The sequence below is a fragment of the Ovis canadensis genome, chromosome 18, assembly GCF_042477335.2.
Source record: "Ovis canadensis isolate MfBH-ARS-UI-01 breed Bighorn chromosome 18, ARS-UI_OviCan_v2, whole genome shotgun sequence".
Taxonomy (NCBI): Eukaryota; Metazoa; Chordata; class Mammalia; order Artiodactyla; family Bovidae; genus Ovis; species Ovis canadensis.
Genome location: NC_091262.1, coordinates 61,223,941 through 61,242,646, shown reverse-complemented (window position 1 = coordinate 61,242,646; position 18,706 = coordinate 61,223,941). Strand labels below are relative to the sequence as shown.

The window sequence follows — 18,706 nt, the reverse complement described above, 5'->3', positions numbered from 1 at the left end:
TCCAGTTAGAAAGATCCATTTCTAAAAATCAATAAAGGCATACTTAAATGGATAAATGAAAGTAATTTTTATATCACAATATTATACTTGATAATTATCCATTTCTCTGCTTCTAAGCTGAAAGCTACCCAGACAAATGATTATCTTTGCTACCAAAGCATACAAAAAGATGCTGTAAGATGTTAATTTAATTATATCAGTGTAAATATTACATTCAATTTTCTTTAAAAGGAATAGCAAAGAATTGGAAAATAAAGTATCTCTAGGTAAATAAAAGAATGTAATAAGCTGACTGCAAAGAAGTGAGAAGTAAGAGAATGGGCATCAGTTTAGTAGATCCAGGGTCTAATTCAGCTGAACACTTAATGAGAATGAATGAGGTTTGTACAAATACTGAGAAGCCTTATACACAGCATTTTCTACTTGTCACAGTTGAGATATGAATGAGGTTAAAATTACTAGTCAGACCGCACAGAAATAATATGTATTCAGATATATTTTCTTTTTGTTAATGAATCTTACTCCAAATACACCCACTCATTAAGTCATACAGAGAAACAGCATATAAATTAAGACCAAATGAATGCAGAAGAAAATGCAGACAAATAGAATCCTAAAATGCTAAAGGTCAAATCTTTGATATGTCATTACACCTACCACCTGAGGTTATTTTGAAATGGCACCAAGCACCTCACTCAATTAAATAAAGACATTTTGAAAATATAAATATTTAATAAGGGGAAATTTAAAATCCACACAGGAGATGTTCTTTTTTTATTAAATAAAATCATTTCAGTATATGCATACAAAAGAAATGTCGATGGGAGACTCGAAGTAAAACAACCCAACTATATAATACAGATTGATAATGTTGAAAGAAAGTAATCTAATCCTTAAAGCTGCAGAAAGCTTGTCAGGGAACTTTAACTCTGGCCGAATATCTAGCCTAGTACTTTATCTAAAACTTTTCAAACTAAAGTAATTATAAATTTCTTCTTGCTTTAGCAACCTATACACCTCTCCAAGGTGTTCACTTTGGAGAAGGTGTCACAAGGAAATAAGATGGACCTGAAGCAGGGACCGTTAGCACACCAAAAGAAATCATTCCAGAATTCAACTTAATCTGGAAGAGAGAATGCTGCTACACTGTGGTCAAGTGACTGATTATTATGTATGAAATAAAAATGGTGTATGGTGCCAGATTGGCGGAGTGCAAAGAAAGTATCTTCCTTTGTGCTTTTTCACCTCCTTATTTATGTATCTAACTCTTATTTCATTCTTCTTTCTACCAATCTATATACTTAAAGACTTCTGTCTCTTGCTCATTTTCCTATTCTTTCTCTGTCCTCTCATACCATCTACATTCTTCCAACTTCCAATTTCTTTCAATCCACTCTTTTTGTTTACTTGAAAGACCCAAGAAAGAAACTAAAAACAAAACAAAACCTCTAAAAAGTCTATGTTCTTTACTTTTAAATGTCATTCAGAAAACGAACATCATGGCATCCGGTCCCATCACTTCATAGGAAATAGACAGGGAAAGTGTCAGACTTTATTTTTGGGGTCTTCAAAATCACTGCAGATGGTGACTGCAGCCATGAAATTAAAAGACACTTACTCCTTGGAAGGAAAGTTATGAGCAACCTAGACAGTATATTCCAAAGCAGAGACATTACTTCGCCGACTAAGGTCCGTCTAGTCAAGGCTATGGTTTTTCCAGTGGTCATGGATGGATGTGAGAGTTGGACTGTGAAGAAGGCTGAGCGCCGAAGGATTAATGCTTTTGAACTGTGGTGTTGGAGAAGACTCTTGAGAGTCCCTTGGACTGCAAGGAGATCCAACCAGTCTATTCTGAAGGAGATCAACCCTAGGATTTCTCTGGAAGGAATGATGCTAAAGCTGAAACTCCAGTACTTTGGCCACCTCATGCGAAGAGTTGACTCACTGGAAAAGACTCTGATGCTGGGAGGGATTGGAGGCAGGAGGAGAAGGGGACGACAGAGGATGAGATGGCTGGATGGCATCACGGACTCCGATGTACGCGAGTCTGAGTGAACTCCGGGAGTTGGTGATGGACAGGGAGGCCTGGCGTGCTGCCTTTCATGGGGTCACAAAGAGTCGGACACGACTGAGAGACTGAACTGAACTGAAAGAACAAAATACAGAACAAATACAGAAGACTCCAGTCCTTACAGTTGATCCCCTTCCCAAAGGTAATCACTAATTCAACCTCTATCAAGATTAATATTGCTTGTTTTTGAACTTTTTGTTTGACGTATTTTACCTAACATAAAGCTTATGAGATTCATCCTGCTGTTGCATGTAGTTCTCCCCCCCCTTTTTTTCTATTAAGTATTCTGTTACATAAATATACAGTAACTTATTTCACCATTCCAAGGTTGCTGCCATGAATAAATTCTCATATGTATCTTTCGATGGACCTACACACTTGCTTCTTTTTTGTTTGGTTTTTGTTTCCAGGTTTACTGAGATATAAGTGACGTAAGCACTCATACCTGAAACAGAATTTCTCCTTAGGATATATGTATGTCCAGATTTAGCAGATACGGCAAAGTTTCCCAAAGTGGTCACACCAATGTACACTCCCATCACAAGGGAGTTCGAGTTGCTCTACGTGCAGCCTTAGAGTGGGATTGCCAGTTCTTTAAACGGTGGCCATTTTAATAGGGGTACAGTGATATTTCATTCTCTTAATGTTGTCTTTTGATGAATACAAGTTCTTAATGCTAATGAAATCCAGTTTATTATTATTCCATTTATGGCAGTGCTTTCTTGTGTCCTATTTAAAAAAAATCTTAGCCTATCCTGTTCCTTTGTATTTAATCTTACATATATGCTCATCATTTAATATTTAAAGTCGGTCAGCTTTTTTTTTGGGAATTCTGCACTTGTTTATGATACCTAAAACACTATCTAGTATATTATAAACAATTAACTATTAAGAATCAATGACTCAGTTTTAAAAATTATACCATTATTAAAATAAATGTTATCCTAATTTAACTCCCTAATCATTCATCATTTATTAGTCTTCTATCATTTAGTATTTTCCTTTTGGGGAGTAAGTTTATACTACCTGATTTTAATTTTCCTCTCAGATGGACCTGTGACTGGGACCCTTTATTCTCAAGCTCAAAAAGCTACTCATCATTCCGTGTGTTTTGGAAACCTTTAAATCCCCATCAAGTCTTTCTCAGACTGAAGTGATCTCATAAAAAGATGAATTAGATAATGTCACTCAAAATCCTGTAATAGTTCCTCACTGAATTCAGAATAAATCTCTGACGATAATAACGAACTACATATTTTAAATAACCTCACAACAACTTCGAAAGTCCTATTAATATTACTTTTTTACTAATAAAAAACTGAAGCAAAGACATAAGTAATTTAATTAATCTCACCCCTAGCAGAGCCAGGATCTGAACACCCACCACAGCCTTTTACTTGGGCTGGAATCCTCCCCTACTTGCCATGGGCTACAAAGCCTGTCATCTGGTCTCTCTACGTGCCACCTTTTAGCAGACATTCCATTTCTCAGGTACAGCAAGCTTTTCCTGCTTGAAGCATTTGTTTGGAATGCCTTTCTCTCCACGCTTCTATGTGACGAAACTCCTAGGTCTCAGCCTAAGTACTGCTTTCTCAGATAAAACTTTATGTCTCTTAATTTAAATTTATATGCTCCCTCATAGAACCTCTTTTCCTTAGAACTTATAATACTTTGCAGTTTTTTTCAGTATCATCATGTGATTTACTTTCTAATTCCCACATATTAACTTACATAGGGAAGTTTTATTTTATGGGAAGAATATATTCATAAACTTCAATAAATCAGAATGCTTATAATTTAGGGAAATTTTCTTAGAGGAATAAAGGTGAAGTAGAGTGGATATATTCCTAGTGTGTATAAATCTATAACCACTGAAGTAAATTTTTGTTTTGGTGATTTTTTCCGTGGCCCCATGGACTGTCTCCCGCCAGGGTCCTCTGTCCATGGAGTTTTCCAGGCAGGAATACTGGATTGGATAGCCATTTGCTTCTCCAGGGGATCTTCCAGACCCAGGGATGGAACCCGGGTCTCCTGCGTTGCAGGTAGATTCTTTACCATCTGAGTCACGAGGAAAGCCTGCACTAACACTTTTCTTCAGAAAGTTCTTCCCTAAATTGACAAGAGGGTCACACTGTTTAGTTTTCTTCAGAGTCATATCACATTTAACCTCTGTTCCAAGTTGATTGAGATGCATTGCTTTTCAGATGCATCTTTTCCCATGCAGCAGCACTGCAATTTAATGGCACTTAAATGACATTGTACAGGAAAAAATTTTAAGTTGCAGTAAGAATAAATGATAAAACAACAACAGAAAAGCTGTTAGTCACCCCCGGAAAGAGTGTGGCTTACAGGGCATTAACACAGGATGGTAACCAACCCTATTTATTATGAAGATAACGAAGTAACATAAAAAATTAAATTAACTCTTCCAGTTTTGAAATTATGTAATTCTTAGTGAATGTTTCCTTAGGAAGTCAGCCTTTAAAAACACTTTTACCAGCATTTAGTGAGCAGAGGCCAGAGATGTTGCTAAACATCTTACATTGCAGAGGACAGATCCCCACGACAAAGAATTATCCAATCTAATACGTCAAGAATGTCAAATCTGGTAAACAGAGATTGGATTTGGATTTTGAAGAAGAAGATTCAAATTTCAGTCTTGCTGTTCACTCTGTCTGAAAAATACAGTACCCCTTTGACTGTTATCCTCAACTCTAAAATAATGAGAAAAACCTCATTAAGTTTAAATGAGAAAAAAGTGAGGTGATCTATCTATATGAAAATATCTACCACAACACCTGGCAGAAACCAGCTATTTATACACTACATAATTTTTTTATATTATGTAATTTAAAAGAAATAATTTATATCTAATTATTTTGTATAAGATATCATATAATACTTAGATATTTTATAAATACTATGATTAAAAAAACCTGCCTGTTGCTACAGATTTTTCATGAACTGGGAGAAGTAACCTGGTTTTCCTAACCTTATCACTCACTGATAACATTATTAAATCATTAAAAAAAAAAAACAGGCAGGTTTGGCTTGTTTTACTGAATAAAAATAAATAAAGACAAAGCCAATATGGAAAGCAGAAGTATGAGCTATGCTGTCCTAACTACATTTTCTGAGAAGACAGAGCCTCTTTTTTACTTCCCAGTTTATTGCATCAATTAATTAACTGACTTACTCACAGTAAGTCAGTTGCTGACTGAGTTGCTGACTTACTGTGAGTATCTTTTCTCTGAAGAAATTCTTTTAACATTTCCTGCAAGGCAGGTGTTTTGGTGACAAGCTCCCTCAGTTTTTGTCTATCTAAGAAAGTCTTTATTTCTCCTTCACTTTTGGAGGGTAAGTTCCCTGGATGTAGAATTCTAGGCTGATGTCCCAAGGCTTAGTCTGACAATTCAAGGTGCTCCAGAACTCTGTTCTGCTTTTCTTTTCAGGCTTCATCCTACCTATGCTATCAAAAATTTTTATTCTAATCAAATGGTAACATAAACTATTCTTTAAAAACACCCTCACACTTTTCACTATGGATTACTGCTCACACTGTTGCCTCTACTATGAATGCCTGATCACTACACTTTAAGACCCAGATGAATTGTCACAACCAGCATGAAGTCATTCTCCCATATCCTGCCAAGGAGACACAACTTCATCATTTTCCACTATCCTTCATACCTACTTCATGCCTGTCTTATCTTTTCTACTTTAATACTTTTACTCTTCTTTATTTCCTTCTATGGCCAAGCACAGTGTGTTTTCTATAAGAGGCTTGCAAAAATTATCTATTGAACATTGTTGCTTAAATGCTCCATTTGAACAAGTGGACTCTAGTGTTCTAGAAGAGTCGTATCAGTTTTACTTTCCTTCTTTTTGTCCTTATGTTTGTGCGAAGCCTCATTCTCTACTGTGTTCCCTCATCCCGACTCCATTCCATTCCATTTTTGAGGAATATTTCATGATTTACCTTTTTGTTTTGAGATAATTGTAAATTCATATGGAGTTGCATGAAATAATACAGAAGATGCCTGGTATTCTTAACCACCTTCCCCTCAACAGTAACATTTTGTAAAATTATAGCATAATAGCACCACCAAGATATTGACATGGATACAGACAAAATACAAAACAGTATTTCACCACAAAAACCTCCTTTTTCCCTACTTCCTTACCACTCCACCCTCTCCTTAAATCTAATAACTACTAACCTGTTTCCCATTTGTATAATGTCATTTCAAGAGTGTTATACAAATAGAAAGGTTTGGGGATTTTCTCTTTTCACACAGCATAGTTCCCCAGGAATTCATCCAGGTTGTTGCATGTATCAAAAATGAAATAGTAGTTTTTTCTGAGGAAATGGTCTGTCCCTTGAAGTTTCCGTTTCTAAGCATGTAGAGCTGTTCATAGTAATCTCTTATTCTTTTTATCTCTGGAAAGTCCATTGTGATATCCTATCATTCCTGATATTCGTCATGTGTCCTCTCTGCTCTTATGTGCTTCTTTCTGTTCTTATTTTTAATATTTTCCTCCTTCTGCTTGGTTTGTATTTATTTTAATGTTCTTTTTCCATATTCTTGAGGTAGGACCTTAGATTGCTAATTTGATACATTTCAAATTTCCCTAAGGTATGAATTTAGTGCTAAAAATTTCCCTCTCAGCATTGCCTTAGCTGTGTCTCAGAAATTTTGCTATGTGGCAGTTTGATTTTCATTCACTTCCACATGTATGTGTATACATATATATATATATATATATATATATATACACATATATACATACATATATATATATTCTAATTTCCCTTGACAATTCTCCTTTGACTTATTGATTATTTAGAAATCTGTTGTTTAGTTCCCAAGTGTTTGGAACTTTCTTGTATCTCCTTGCCACAACAGGTAACACTTAAAGGTTCCAGTGATTTAATGTGGATATCTGGGAGGTGGGAGGGGGGTTCAGGATGGGGAACACGTGTATACCCATGGTGGATTCATGTTGATGTATGGCAAAACCAATAAATATTGTAAAGTGAAAAAAAAAAAAAAAAGAAAGCAGAAACTTTAATTCAAAAAGAAAAAAAAATAATGTGGATATCTTTGAGAAGAGGCATTTTTAGCCTATCACAATTAATAAAATCAATAAACCTCTAGCCAGGCTAACCAAGAAAGAGAAGATAAAATTTACTAATAGCAAAATGAAAGAGAGGTCCTCACTGATCCCAGGGACATTAAAAGTAACATTATGAACAACTCTATGTCCACAAATTTAATAACTTAGATAAAATGGACCAAATTCCTTGTAAGATACAAACTAACAAAACTCATACAAGGAGAAATAGACAGTATGAATAAGTTTTTATCTATTAAATTAATCAACAGGCAATGATATCCCATAAAAGAAAGCACAAGGCCCAGATGAATTAATTAAACATTTAAGGAAGAAATGATACCAATTCTTTTTCTTTTGATAACAATTAACTCTTCATAATCTCTTCCAGAAAGTAGAAACAGAAGAAATATTTCCAAACTCAGTCTATGAGTCCTGCCATTATCTCAAAACCAAAATCAGATTAAGACATTATGAGAAAAAAAAACCTACAGAATATTATCTCCCATGTATATAGATGCAAAAATCCTCAGCAAAATATTAGTAAATCAACCCCAACATAGTACACAAAGAATTATGCACTCCAACACATAAGATTTATTCTAGGTATAAAACATCAAAAAGTTGATTATTGTCATCTATCATAAAACAATCTAAGAAAAAAATCATTTGATTATACCAATAAATTCAGAAGAAGCAATGGCAAAATCTAAGATCCATTCATAATATAAAGTTTCAGCTAACTAGAGGGAGAAGAAATTTCTTAACTTGATACAGAACATTTGCCAAAAAAACTCTAAAGCTAACATCATACTTAATGGTAAGAAATTAGATACTTTCTCCCAAAGATCACAGCAAAAGCAAACACATTTCCTCTTACCTCTTCTGTTCAACACAGTACTGGAAGTTGTAGCTAATGCAATAAGATAAGAAAATAAAATGTATACAGATTAAGAAGGAAGAAATAAAACTCTCTTTGTTCACAGATGACATGATTGTCTATGTAGAAAATCTCAAAGACTCAACAGAAACAAAACAACAAAACTCCTGGAACTAATAAGTGACTATAATAAGGCTGCAGGATCGAAGGTTAATATAAAGTTGATTGCTTGCCTATCTTGCAGCAGTGAACAGTTCCAGTTTAAAATGAAAACATAATACCACTTATATTACCACTCCCTCAAATGAAATATTTAGATATAAATCCAACAGGAAGAAAACTGGAATAAAAGAAATCAAAGACCTAAATAAATGGAGAGATATTCCATGTACATGATTAAAAAGACTCAATACCATTACATGTCAATTCTTTCTAACTTGTTCTATAGATTCAATGAAATTCCAATCAAAGGACCAGAACATTATTTTATATATTGACAAACTGATTCTAAAGTTTATATGGCGAGGCAAAAGGTTTAGGACCGCCAACTCAATATTGAAGGAGAATAGTCAGAAGAATGACATCACCCAGCTTTAGGACTTAAAGCTACAGCAATCAAGACAGCATTTTGCTGGCAAAAGAAGAGGCAAACAGATCAGTGGAAGAGAACAGAAAGTCTTGAAACAGACATACAAATGTGGCCAACTGATCTTGACAAAAGAGGAAAGGCACTTCCATGGACAAGGAATGGCCTTTTCTCAAAGTGCTGGAACAAATGAACATTCACACAAGAAAAGAATCTAGACAGAGAATTGACACCTTTCACAAAAAGTAATTAAAAATGTTTTATAGGCCTGAAGAGTAAAATGCAAAACAATATACATCTAGAAGATAACATAAGAGAAAACATATGAGATCTTGGGTTTAACAATGAGCTTTTAGATACAACACTAAAGACATAATCCATGAAAACAAAATAGATATAAAACCTTATTAAAACTAAAAACTTGTATGCTGCCAGAAACACCGTTAAGAGAATGAAAACACAATCCACAGACTAAGAGAAAATCTTCACAGCAACATAGATAGACTAGAGATTATCATATTAACCATATTTTAGTAGGAATCCAAAGTGACACGAGAAAGGAATAAACAAAAGGCAAGCATGGCCAGCCATGGCATAATATCCAAATCAGACCTAATCACACCTGAATTCAGCCATGTCTAAGTTATAAATCGAAGCACCTTATCAGGTAAGATAAGCCCTACCTGTGATCAGATACCATATTTATGTAGACACTAGATAACTAAGCTGTTAGAAATGGTGTAGAAGAAATCCCTGCACAATGTAGGAGAGTGGTGTCAGTCAGCTCCAGACGTAAGTGATCTCACAGTGCGGAGGCCTAGTTAAATGTCAACTATCATAATTTGTCATCCTCTTTCTACTGAGATGGGGCACTCCATCTACAAACAGTCACAAAGGAAGAGTATCACCCACATAAGGGTCAGTTCTAGACAAAAGGTTTTGAGGAGCCTGGCCACGCTCTTACTAGCCTATTTCTTAGCAAATGGCTGAGAAGTATGTTCAACTATTGAAAAGCTATGCTCCATACCATCTGCATGAATAAATCATTCTACTAAAAATGTAAAAACAGCAGACCAACTGTTCTTACATAGGGTAAATATTTTTCAATTTTATTAATGATCCTAAATGACTCCCTTAGGAAAAGTAAATTAAGTCCTATATATATAGTTTTATTTCACATTATAGAAAGCCTAGGATAAGCACTGATGCTGCTCTCAGCTATGAAGTTTAAATAAATTCATTTTATGAGACCATTACAAAGGCACAGTGCTTGATACACAGCTGTTGCTGTACCGTTGTTTGTTTAATTGAGTTGTTGAGTAGGGTTCAGTCAGTACACACAGACTGGAAGCATGTGCTTTGCTTTACTTGGAATTGGGCGGCTGCATGGTGACATGTCAGGCCCTGCTTCCCCTCCTCATGTAAATGAATGACTAGTGTGTGCTGGGGCACTTTGCTAGAGCTATAGTAGTGACTAAACACACATTTCAAATGACTGCAAGTGCTATCAAGGAAGGGATGTGATATTTGAGTTGAAATTTAAAGGTAAGAGTAGCACTAACTAGAAGAGAGGTGATGGAAACATTTCAGGCACAGGAAAGAGCATATACCAAGGCTTCATAACAACATGATGATCTTATTACATAGTAAGTTAGTAAGTATTAGTCACTCAGTCATGTCTGACTCTTTGCAATCTCATGGACTGTAGCCCACCAGGTTCCTCTGACCATGAAATTCTCCAGGCAAGAATACTGGAGTGGGTTGCCATTTCCTTCTCTTATTACATAAGGATATATTATATATTTATCTATTTATCTGTACTTTATGTATATAATAAGGATGGCTGATGAGCTCAATGAAGCCCAGCTACAACCAGTGTTTGTATCACTGAACAAGTGGCTGGGACTAGATCAGAGGGCCTTTTCAGAACATAAGGAGGATTTTGCTTCTTTTCCTAAGGCAAATGAGAAACTCCTGAAGGATTTTAAGGAGAGGGGAACAAGATTTACCTTTTAAAACAATGGCTCTAGTCTGGGTAGGGTGTGTTTTGTGTCTCTTCATTACCTTATATGACAAACAGCCTCTAACTGCTAAGATGCACCTTGCTTCTTCTCTGAGTGGAATTTCAAGGGCATGGAATTATATTGAGGCTTCCCTGGTGGCTCAGACAGTAAAGCGTCTGCCTGCAATGTGGGAAACGCGGGTTCAATCTCTGAGTTGGGAAGATCCTCTGGAGAAAGAATGGCAATCCACTCCTGTGTTCTTGCCTGGAAAATCCCATGGATGGAGGAGCCTCGTAGGCTACAGTCCATGTGGTAGCAAAGAGTCGGACACGACTGAGTGATTTCATTTCTTTTCAAATCTGGGAAATAAAGTTCTAGAACTCACATTTTCTTTATTTTCCTTGGCTCAGATATTCCATTTATGGAGTTTTTTGCTTTGTTCTGTTTTCTACCAGAGATTCTGACTAAGTTCAAAGGTATGCTAGTCTGGTCTAAAAGATGAGATTTTTCTTGGACTTACTTTGGGATCATCTCATTTAGAATCAAACTGTCTGTGCTTGCTATCTTCACCTCAAATTCTATTCAAAGCTCTGCTATCTGCTCTATCCACAGCTGCTCCAACGATGATGTTGCTCATTTTTCAATCTCTATGTTTTACTATCTATTAGAAGCCAATTCTTTCTGAAAATGCTTTCTATAAAAATACACTTTGGCTTTTCTGCTTCATCAAAAGTATTTCTTGACACTTCTTAATCTCCTCTGGGAGCTTCTTTTTCTTTACCCAACTTTTAACTGTTGTTGTCTTCTCACTTCTAGACCCTCTCCCTTGATTTTAACTCAGTCCCATGGTTTCACTCAATCATTTATTTCGCTAATGACTCTCAACTCAGAAGTCTTTCTCTCCAACTCAGATTTCTATCCTCAGCAGCAGATCTACACAACCACCTAGTAGACATCTTCACTTGGCCATCCTACAAATATCTACAACTCAGTATATCTAAAAACTAAACTCATGATCTCATTTTATATTCCTCTACAAATCAGCCCTTTCTTTCCCTGTCTTCTCACTGGGTACTGCTAGTGTTGATGCTCAAAACCTATGCATCATCCTTGACATCTATTTCTCACACACAATCTAATCAATCCTTTTGATTTAAACTTAAATCTCCCTTGTATCTTTCCAGTATTTCTTTCTAGCCCCATTACCATTATCATAAATTTAGAGTGTCTGCCATTATTTTCTTAAGTGGATTACTGCAGTAGTCTTCACTTGTTCTTTGCCTTGAGTGAGTTTTCTAAAGCACAAATGTGAATGTGTGACTACATGGATTAAAACTCTTCAATGACTCCTCACTGCTCCGAGGGTAAAGTCCAAATTCCTTAAGCATCATTTACAAAGCTCCTCATGCCTCTCTTTCTAGCTCATTTCTCATTATTCACCTATTTAATCTCTATACTCCAGGCCAGAATGAACAGCTTTCATATCTCCCAGAACACTGACCTTATTCTCTGTTACTTATCTAGCCCCTACTCATCCTTTAGATCTCAGCATGGATATGAGTTTCTCTAAGAAATCTGACCTGTTGTCCAGATTAGCTGATCCTCTCACGTGTTCCTATAGTACTCTGACCTTTCAACTGGATAGCTGTGAAGCAATTTTTCCCCCCCCCACCATTTGATCTCTGCTGCTGCTGCTGCTAAGTCACTTCAGTCGTGTCCGACTCTGTGTGACCCCATAGATAGCAGCCCACCAGGCTCCCCCGTCCCTGGGATTCTCCAGGCAAGAACAGCAGAGTGGGTTGCCATTTCCTTCTCCAATGCATGAAAGTGAAAAGTGAAAGTGAAGTCACTCAGTCGTGTCCGATTCTTGGCGACCCCATGGACTGCAGCCTACCATTTGATCTCTAGTGCCCAGAAAAGGATTTAATAAATATTTGTGGAACTGACGGTCTGCTTCATGTGGTTCTTAATTTTTTTTTTTAATGTTTTAATGGCTGACTCGAATCTCTGTGATTGGTGTGTGCCCTGCAGAATCTAAGTTATGGATACGTACTGGTCTATAGTTAAGCAATGCGGCTTCCAGGTTGATTGCTTTGTGAACACTAACAATAAGAAAAAGCCTAAGATTTAAAAAGAAAATGAAAGAAAGAAAAGCAAGCAAAAATAGCTCCCATGAATTATTCTCCTCTGGAGGGGGATTTCACCTTGACTCTCATCTACCATGGTACTGCTGTGGATTTCAGCAGTTTTCCTGGAATACTAGATACAAGTGCTACTGGACTCCCCTCTGGTGGATGAGTGAATATTTGCTCGTAATGAAATAATGTCTGAAAGGAGTCATTCATTTAATAAATACTTATTGAGCAACTAAACATATAGAGTACTGAGTATACATTAAAAGCTTGGGGATATAATAGTAACCAAAGCAGATAAAAATGTCTGATCATACAGAGATTTTGCTCACTACCTTTATCTTTAGTGCCTGGAAGAACTGCTTAATATTTGCAAACTGACTAATGAATGTTGCTTAAGGCCTGCTTCTAATCTGAATCATTCTGCGTTTCCTTACATCTTGACGGCCTTGCATTCTAGATGAGGGATTATAAGGCAGATGCATAGAAAAAGAAGGAGGGCTGTAACACAGTTCTTCCAGTGGGTAATCGTTCTGTCTCCCTTACTTTCTTTTATATCTTTAATTTTGAAATCAATTTTTACCATAATATAGCATAATCAACAAATGTTAGCTTGTGAAATTTAAAAGAGTTCCCTTTATAATGAATAGAGTTATAAGAAAATATCTTTTTTCATAATTTTGCTGATAATTTTGGCTATGTGTTATTCACATACAGGGCTTCCCAGGTGGTGCAGTGGTAAAGAATATGCCCAGTAATGCAGGAGACACAAAAGATGTGGGTTCTATCCCTGGGTTGGGAAGATTCCCTGGAGTAGGAAGTGGCAACCCACTCCCGTATTTTTGCCTAGGAAATTCCATGGGCAGAGGAGCCTGGTGGGCATGGTCATAAAGAGTCGGACATTTCTAGGTGTGTACATACTACATACACTCACATATACCAGAATGATTCCCTTAATTTTAGCAAATTACACATGTGCTCTATATAACTTATTTAAAAGGAAATCAATTTGATAATTATTGTTATATTTTTAGCAGTTTCTCTGTATAATATGTGAAAATTGAAGACATGAATAAAATCAGTGCAAGCTTCTATCCGACCGCCTTATCTATATGTCTTAGGGATTATAAAGATAAAAGTAAGGTTATTGTTCTTTGAGAGCTAAAGAACTCAGTAAAGCACTCATTCAGGTTTCTTCAGAAGGGAATATGTGATTTATCAGCAGGCTGAAAAACACTAAACGTGCCTTATATCACATTTATAGGCATCAGAATTCTTTAAAAAAAATGTAGCTAATAATCAGGTTGAATGTCATTTACTTTTGTTTTGGTCTCCAGGAAATATTGTTTACTTTGCTTTAAAATTTATGTGAGTCATTTTGGTTATATGCCTTTTTTAATTAGCTTGAAGGAAGCAATCACTGGGGAGAAAGCGGAAATCAATTCTGATCCGATATTGATAGCTACTGTGCTGTAAACTGTGTGTCCTTTCTAATTAAATGTAAACATGTTCAGTTCTAAAGTCCAGCGGCAATGACAACAGTCACTAGGAAAGATTGCCTAAGTACTTACTGCTCAACTGATTTGCCTGGCCTTTCTTTCTTTCATAGTTGTGCTTGTGCAATCATCGCTGGGGTGAATGCTGGTTGTAACTGACTTTTTTTTAGGTCATCTTCAGAGAAAATATTTGACAAGAATGTAGAGTGCTCTGTAATACCTAAAGTTATTTATTAACTATGTCCTTCTGATAGCTAATCAATGGCATTGCACAGAGTCAAATTTGTTGCACCAAACTGCCTCCCTGCCCAAAGCTGAGTCTTGGTAAATATTTAATGGCAGTAGAGGTGTTTTGCTAGTTATCAAACTGATATGCTAAAGGACTCTTAAAAGCAACTTTATCTTGCCTTCTCTTCCATAAATGATTTGCTCAGCAATACAGTATGTAGGTGTAAAAGCATCTGGATTTCATTTTACTGGGTATCCTGCTCAGAAAAAGACCAAATGAGAATATGAAAAAATGCTCATTTTAATCAGTACTCTGTTACTTAAACATAAGAGGGGAAAACAAATCACCAACTTCTCTTCTCTTCTTGGCAAAATGCTAACTCAAAGCATAAAACAACCTAGCCTCTGCATTTTACTAAACACTGCACCAGACTTTTTCAAAACTCATTGTAGGCTTCTGTCATCAGGAAATGTTATAAAGTTTCTGTTGCTACAGAGTTGCTACATGCCCTGTAAAAATCAGAAGGCATTTGGATTTTTGCTTTCTATTCAACACAATAAAGGTTGAGTTTTACACCTTTACCTTTTTAATTTCTGAATTCTTAGGCCCTCCTGTTTCACTTACTCTAACTTGTGGTTGGGCAAAAACAAACAAACAAACCTGACAACTTTTTTAAATTTGGAAGAAATCTTTTCAGGTTTAAATTTCATTGGAATATTGATAACTGTTTAGACTCTTTCTAGAAATGAGGCTCATTTTATCTAAAAATTTAACACTAAATTTACTACCAAATACTGTTTTACAAAGTATGAATTTTAATAGTCTAACTACAGAAAGCCACAAATTATTCTCCTAAGTATCAAATAAGAACCTGTGACTCAAAGCATTGTATTAAATTAATGGCCTTTTAAGAGGCATCCTACATCAAAAGGATTAAAATTGAAAATTAAAAACAAGTGTGAAAGCAAAAAAGTTTAAAGTTAAGCTTTCAGAATGAAAAAATTTTACGAATGTGCCAGATTTGAGGTGGAAACACTGGGTTTAACAATACCTGGATGACCTGTTTACTTTACTTTGTGGTGGTCTGAAAGGAATGTTCATACATTTTTTTTGGCCTGACATGGCTAGTGCATAGAACAGAAATAGCCACCTACTATCAGTGACATATGAAGTTAATTTTTTAAGATATTATTAGATGAACCAATTATATGAAAGAAAGGTTTCTGAATCTTTCCTAAAACCCTTTCTAGGAGGTCTTTAATAACATGGTGCTTTGAGAGAGTAAGGCACTATTCAGTTCAGTTCAGTCGCTCAGTTGTGTCCGACTCTTTGCAACCCCAGGAGGTGCAGCACGCCAGGCCTCCCTGTCCATCACCACCTTCTGGAGTCTACCCAAATCCATGCCCATTGAGTCGGTGATGCCATCCAACCATCTTATCCTCTGTTGTCCCGTTCTCCTTCTGCCCTCAATCTTTCCCAGCATCACGGTCTTCAAATGAGTCAGCTCTTCACATCAGGTGGCCAAAGTATTGGAGTTTCAGCTTCAACATCAGTCCTTCCAATGAACACCCAGGACTGATCTCCTTTAGGATGGACTGGTTGGACCTCCTTGCAGTCCAAGGGACTCTTAAGAGTCTTCTCCAACACCACAGTTCAAAAGCATCAATTCTTCGGTGCTCAGCTTTCTTTATAGTCCAACTCTCACATCCATACATGTCCACTGGAAAAACCACAGCCTTGACTAGATGGACTTATACTCCAACTGTAAGGCACTATTTCCAACTTTAAAAGGAGTTCATTTTTACATTGCTAAGCTCTACATACTAAAGTTTGGAAAGATGGCATAGAATATGTATGCTTTAAAATTAGTATTTCTGTTTATGTCTCTTGAAAATATGTCTATATTCATTTTGATATATATTATGTGATATAATGGTATTGCCCTACTTCTCAGAATTTGGCCAGGGATGCAGATCAGACAAGAATTAGGGGCAGGCCAGCAGGCGCATGTCATGGGCCTCACTTTTAAATGGTCACAAAAAACTCACTGGAATAAATTTAAAATTTGCACAGGTGACCAATGACTCATGTAAATGCAAAAATTAAATTGGGTTACTTCCCTAAATAGATGAGTACCTTACCTAGAAATTTAGAATATTTTTTTTTGCCAGCTCTGATACATAATTGCATATTATAACGTATGATAAATAGCATCAATTACACTTTACGAGACAACTAACTTCTGAAACCAAAACATATGATGTGATGCCATTAAGGGATTCAATTCTAATATGTTTCTTCAAAAGTGTCTGGTTGGGAAATTAAAAAAGACAAGTAAAAGAAGCTGTGGCAGTACCTAGCAGGGGCACCCAGCTCAGACAGACTGAAGGGTAGGGAGTATAGGAGCTTCTTAGAAGACATTATGTCTAATTTGAGTCTTGAAAAGGAACAGGATTTGATCTATAGTGGATGTTGTAGCTAATGATGGTGTGTATCAGCACACACTATGTGTGTATCAAGGTGGTATGAGAAAAACCTTGTGGAAAATATTTAACTCATTACAGGCTTGCATAGTCGGCTAGTGCTAAAAAGAAACCGTCAGATCTTTGTAAAGTAGGTGAGGGAGAGACTATTTAGTGTTCTCTTACTGACAAGTGTTTTCTGAATCTAAGAGAGGGAATAACTGATGATCTGATTGCTGAAAGGCCAATGTGTGGAAACTCTGGTCTGGTTGAGGATAGGCTCATTTTCACTGTCATCACTCATTCATTCAACAAATATTTATACAATATCTACTTTGTGCTAGACACAGTTCTAGGCACTATGGGGAGAGCAAGGAATAAAACAGACTAAGATTCCTACTCCTCTGGAAAGTTTGAGAATGAAGTTTACTCAGCTTTATTTAGCAAAGACATACCTGACAGCTGAGGTCCCTTTCTGGAGAACTAACCTACAGCCTTGGTCTGAGAGGCTCTTATGTCTCACCTATTTTTCACTCTATCCTCTATGTTAAAGACTCCCCAGATAACAATTCATCAGTTTTTATTTTTTATTTTTTTCTTTTTTCTTTTTATTTTATTTTATTTTATTTTTTTCCATTCATTAGGTTTTCCTTTTTTTTTTTAATTTTAAAATCTTTAATTCTTACATGCATTCCCAAACATGAACCCCCCTCCCACCTCCCTCCCCATAACATCTTTCTGGGTCATCCCCATGCACCAGCCCCAAGCATGCTGCATCCTGCGTCAGACATAGACTGGCGATTCAATTCACATGATAGTATACATGTTAGAATGGCATTCTCCCAAATCATCCCACCCTCTCCCTCTCCCTCTGAGTCCAAAAGTCCGTTATACACATCTGTGTCTCTTTCCCTGTCTTGCATACAGGGTCGTCATTGCCATCTTCCTAAATTCCATATATATGTGTTAGTATACTGTATTGGTGTTTTTCTTTCTGGCTTACTTCACTCTGTATAATCGGCTCCAGTTTCATCCATCTCAACAGAACTGATTCAAATGAATTCTTTTTAACGGCTGAGTAATACTCCATTGTGTATATGTACCACTGCTTGCTTATCCATTCATCTGCTGATGGACATCTAGGTTGTTTCCATGTCCTGGCTATTATAAACAGTGCTGCGATGAACATTGGGGTACATGTGTCTCTTTCAATTCTGGTTTCCTCGGTGTGTATGCCCAGAAGTGGGATTGCTGGGTCATAAGGTAGTTCTATTTGCAATTTTTTAAGGAATCTCCACACTGTTCTCCATAGTGGCTGTACTAGTTTGCATTCCCACCAACAGTGTAGGAGGGTTCCCTTTTCTCCACACCCTCTCCAGCATTTATTGCTTGCAGATTTTTGGATCGCAGCCATTCTGACTGGTGTGAAGTGGTACCTCATTGTGGTTTTGATTTGCATTTCTCTAATAATGAGTGAAGTTGAGCATCTTTTCATGTGTTTGTTAGCCATCCGTATGTCTTCTTTGGAGAAATGTCTATTTAGTTCTTTGGCCCATTTTTTGATTGGGTCGTTTATTTTTCTGGAGTTGAGCTGCATAAGTTGCTTGTATATTTTTGAGATTAGTTGTTTGTCAGTTGCTTCATTTGCTATTATTTTCTCCCATTCAGAAGGCTGTCTTTTCACCTTGCTTATATTTTCCTTTGTTGTGCAGAAGCTTTTAATTTTAATTAG

The 18,706-nt window shown here is 36.4% G+C and overlaps 1 protein-coding gene across 7 annotated transcripts in view; it reads right to left on the bottom strand.

The window, feature by feature from the left end:
• Positions 1–18,706, bottom strand: part of MIPOL1 (mirror-image polydactyly 1) — a 327,488-nt gene that overhangs the window by 78,008 nt on the left and 230,774 nt on the right. The window lies entirely within an intron of this gene.